The 5,326-nt window shown below is 44.9% G+C and overlaps 1 pseudogene; it reads right to left on the bottom strand.

Annotated features, from left to right (window-relative positions):
- Nucleotides 1–2,452: 2,452 nt before the first annotated feature.
- On the bottom strand, nucleotides 2,453–3,307 carry LOC114310636 (peroxidase 5 pseudogene; annotated as a pseudogene).
- Between the last annotated feature and the right edge of the window lie 2,019 nt (nucleotides 3,308–5,326).

Consider the following 5,326-nt stretch of genomic DNA (forward strand, 5'->3'; position numbering starts at 1 on the left):
GTGGCTGGTGTATGCCTGTTTTAGGCTCTTTGTTGGTTGTTGCTATTATGAGTCATGTTTTCTTCTGCTTCAGAGTTGCTACATGAGTTAATCTAGTTGCTTGGTGTCATGCTCTTTTGTCTACAGAGTTGCTATAGAATGGAGGTGCATGGAATGCTTGCACTTCATAAGAGTATCTGGGCTACATAAAGATGCACTTCCATAAGAGTATTTGTCTGAGTTTTGTGTTCTCCTGCTATGCATTTCTGTGATCAGTGCATGCTGCTGTCTGCGAGCTGGTTTTGTGGTTTGCACTGGTTTGTTTTTTGCTGAGATGGAGGAGCTGGTTTTTGCACTGGTCTGTTTTTTTGCACTTGTCTGTTTTGCACTGGTCTGTATTTTGCATTGGTTTGGTGGCTTGCTGCCTTGGTTTTGCTTGTCCCCTTTTCGGTTGGTTTTTCATCAGCCTCTTGCCTCTTCTCTTTGTTGATGTATACCATGATGTATTTTTGGTATGTTATCATCAATAAAGTGTCTTTTATTTTGGCTGATAAAAAAAAAAAGAATTCAAATAGCAAGTATTCATCGATGTTGCACAACAGCATATCTGGTGTCTCTGTGCTGTTAACTTGGGGATTGCTCTCGTGCATCTGCTCTAGTGCGACTTGTTCTGATCTAGTGTATCTGCTAGCACTACTGTCTTGTTAGCTGATGTTTTTGCTCGTGTATCTGTGCTACTGTTTTGATTGATCTGTTATAGTGTTGGTGTGTTTTTGTTGGTTCCTCACCAACAGATTCTTGGTTTGGTGCTGTCATATGATTGTGTAAGCGACTTAGTGCCAACCTAGTTGGGATTGGGCTGCTTCTCTATTATGGTTTTTGCATCATTCCCCCCCTCCCCCCTCTCCCTCTTTTATTATTGTGTTCCTTCCTTCGTTGTAAGGTTTTTATCATCAATAAAGACTTTTTTGGTTGATCCAAAAAGAAAAGTGTAAATAAGTGATATACACCATTGAGCATCCAATAAATAAATTCAAATTTGTAAACATAAAAGACATAATCATACCCTTGGATAATTGACAACAAAAAACAATTCCATACTCGAATCATTTGCAATGAAATAGGAAACAAAATAATATCCAAAAAAATAGAATCCAAATTTTCCAAACCATCAAACCCCTTCATAAAAAAAATAAAATAAAATAACTAGATAGTTACTGCCGTTTGGTAACACTTACGTTTTCAGTTTTCTGTTTATATTTACAAAAATTTTAAAAACTCAAATAAAAACTTGTTTGGTAAAATTTTTGATTTATAAATCAGTGGTCTGAGTTTATAAATTTGGCAAAAAAATGAAAACACAAAAAATGTGTTTCCGTTTTGAGTTTTGAGTTTTTTTTTTTTTTACCACCCAACACCAGCCAGCACCCACCACCATTTTCCACCACCGTCTTCCACTACCACCAGCCACCACCACCAGCCACCACCACTTACCACCCACCACCCACCACCCACCTGCCACCTACCACCACCCACCCCTCGCTACCACCACCAACACCACCACCACCCACCACCCACCTGCCATCCACCCGCCACCACCTACCACCCGCCACTACCATCCACCTCCCGCCACCTACTCCCAACCACCACTCACCACCCCACCATCCACCACCAGCCACCACTAGCCACCTACTACCCATCCGCCACCACCACCCACCCACCACCACCACCATCACCCACTACCCACCTGCCACCCACCTGCCACTACCACCCACCACCCACCACCACCGCCACCACCACCCACTCGCTACCACCTACCACCCGCCACCGTCACCCATCCACCCATCACCACCACCACCGCCACCACTAACCACCACTCGCCATCCGCCACCCACCTGCCACCACCACCCACCACCCCCCACCACCACCACCACCCACTCGTTACTACCAACCACCCGCCATCGTCATCCACCCACCCACCCACCATCCACTACCATCCGTCATCCGCCACCCACCTGCCACCACCACCCGCCACCACCACAACCCACTCGCTACCACCCACCACCACCCGCCATCCGCCACACACCTACCACCACCACCCACCACCCGCCACTACTACCACCACCACCCACTCGCTACCACCCACCACCCGCCACCATCACCCACCCTCCCGCCACCGTCACCCACGCACCCACCACCACCACCCACCTGCCACCACCCACCGTCACCACTTTCCATCCCCGTCTTCCGCCGCCACTTGCCATTTCTCACTCTTTTTTATATTTTTAAAATTTTTTAAACATTTTGTCAATTACCAAACGCGTTTGTAGTTTATGTTTTTCTAAAAATAAACAAAAACCAGTTTATAAAATTTTTGTAAATATAAACTGAAAACGTAAACGTTACCAAACGCACAGAATTCAGATGTTGAGTATAGATTTATTTTTCTTGTTATGAGGGCCACTAATTTAAATCTTAAATTTTAAATTTTAAATAATTTTTTAATATTTTTTATTTTTCTTAGTAGGTAGACCTACTTGTTCACGACCCTACAATTCCTCCTGATCTCACCCTTAGCTCCAGTGAGAACCTCAATAAAACCTATCCTCACCATTGCATCTCCAAACTTACGAGCCCAAGCTCTCCCATGTTTTGCATCGTTCATCACCAACCCAGCCATTGATTTTCTAGTCCAAAGAGTTTGATTAGACACCAACACCCCATGATCGTTCATCAAGTTCACTTAGTACTTATTATCCAATCTATTCGACGTAATCACATCAAGTGCCACCATGGCATTGCCACCACCGTTTGATGGTTGGCATTTCCTTTTCAAATCCATAGCAAACTTAGAATCCAATGAAGGGTCTTGAGGTTGAGTGGCACTGAAGTTGTCTAAGCGATTCGAGAAGAAAAAACAGTGTGTGTATGAGACTCCAATAGAACGTGCTCCAGAGAGTGTCACTATTTCTTCTAGGGTTAGGCCTTTTCTTGCGAAATTTTCTTGGAGCTGTTTGGCATCGAAGAAAAAAAAAGGGAGGTTCAGGAAAGGATCATCTTTGAGGGAGACTCGACCGTCACAACGCCCTGATGGGACTGAATAGTGGGTTCCTCCGACTTTTGAGATGCTGTCACGGGCGGCGAAGGCGATGATATTGGAGCATCATACAGTTTGGGGACATAGGGATTCAAGTTTGGATTTGGCTTCGTCGATGACTTCGAAGCCTCGTATTAGGCCGTTGGCTGGACTTTCTTTCTCTGAGGGGTGGCACGGTGTTGAGTCAAGGAGGATTGAAGCATCACAACCCTGAAAGTAGATTGGTTTCATCAGTCTTGCGGGTCTTTTGGTTCATCAGTTCATATCTGGTGCCGATGGTGCTCATGGTACCAATGGAATTGGGGGAGAATGAAAGCAGATTGGTTTTGTTTGGGAGGAGAAGGTTGCAAAGTCTGGGTGGGTGTCAATAGGAAGAGCCAATGACTTGATCTATGGATGCTAAACTGATATGTTGGTCTGCCATGGTGTTATGTTAGGCTGCTATGTTGGGCTGGTATATGGTCATGGTCCGAAGTGGCAGTGCTTGTTTTGTTTGTTTTCTCCTTTTGGTCTTGTTTTGATTGGTCCCTCACCAATCTTTGGAAAGTGCTAGTAGATGATTGTACTTCCTTTACGGTGCCAACCTAGTTGGGATTGTTAAGGTTGCTTTGATGCTTTCTGCACTTTCCTTCTTTATTGTTGTATTTTCGTATGTTCTATGCTTTTTCATCAATAAAGTTTTGTTTTTTTGCTGATCGAAAAAAAAAAACCCTGAAATATGTGATGTGCATGATATAGGGTTAGTTTCACCACCTTTACACTACGGAATTTGAATTGATTTTGTAATTTAAAAATAGTAATGCTGTGGGGATATATTTTCTGAATACCAACACGTGGCAAGGTGACGCCGACGTGTCAGCCGAGGTGCCATGTGTCCTGGTTGTGACGCCGAGGTTATCTCCGAAGATATCGGAATCCGAGATAAATGGATAGGGGGCAAGAGTCCTAGAGTAAAGAGGGAACTTTGCTAAGATAAGGATAACACTCTTAGAGAGTTTATCTTCATCTCTTGAAGAGTCCAAAGTCAATACTGAAGTGGAGTCCATAGAAGTCAGGCTTCTAGTGGGACTGGGATTGAGTTAACTATAAAAGAGAGGCACCCCCGTGGGTCTAAGGTACGCAATTTATGCTTTTGATACTCAAGCTTGTGAGTTTAGTACTTGATTTATCTTTGAGAGATATACTGACTTGATCATCGGAGTGCCCCAGGGTGGAAGAGCCACCGCCGGAGCCTTCTCTTTCTGTTGCAGGTTAGCTGAAGCCATCTATTCTGCCAGTGCTCTCCAGATGATCACTAAACGAGCAGTGTGATCAGAAAATTTCCCACACAATTTGGCGCCGTCTGTGGGAACGAAAGGAGAATAGATGGCCAGTAACGGACAGAAGGAAAACATTGGGGGCAACACTCCTGCTGGGAGTGGCAGACCAATTGACCTTGACGTTGAAAGAGACAACCACAATGCAGAAACTCGTGACCAGGGACACGGAGAGAAAGACGTTGGCCAGGAGGGCGACACTTCGAAGAGGATAGACCAAGGCAAGTACTATAACGAAGATAACCTTCAGGTATGGAGGGATAGGTGCCTGCGGAAGGATGAGGAAGTAAAAGAATTAGCAAACAAATTGGCAGACCTACAGTTGGTCGTCAACTTCATGATGCAAAATAATGTCATGCAGCCACCATACCCACTGCAGGATACGCCGATGCCAGCAACTAATACCTAGAAGGGAGGAAGAAGAACAATTTCCGAAGTCCCTCAGCACACCAGGAGTGGAAGGCACTCTCACCGACCTTCCAGGGAAGTCGGACGAGAGGAGCCGAGACAAGAAGAGTCCCGAAGAACGTATCACACGAAGGACCCAGAGCCCAAAGAACATCGGCATGTTCAAGGGCAGGCGCTCTGCTTTGACACAACACATGGAGAGAGATCAAAATGAGCCCATCATGAGGCTGAAAGTAGTGTGCCGAAAAGATTGAAGTCCAAAAATAGCCGAGCTCCAGGGAGGAGTAAAGAAGACTTGAGAGATTACCTCAAGAGGAAACAATAGAATGCTGATGCCGAGGTAACATCCCCAGTTAAGCCGAAGACACCATTCTCGATGGAACTGGACAAATTTGAAGCAACAAAGAGATTCAGTATGCCGAGATTCCAAATATATGATGGTAAGTCAGATCCCAACTTTCACGTTGGACTATACCTGAATTCAATGGCGTTATATAGTGGGAACGAGTCGTTGCTCTGCAAAGTA

Source organism: Camellia sinensis, chromosome 2, assembly GCF_055761805.1.
Source record: "Camellia sinensis isolate YWXY chromosome 2, ASM5576180v1, whole genome shotgun sequence".
NCBI classification, from domain to species: Eukaryota; Viridiplantae; Streptophyta; class Magnoliopsida; order Ericales; family Theaceae; genus Camellia; species Camellia sinensis.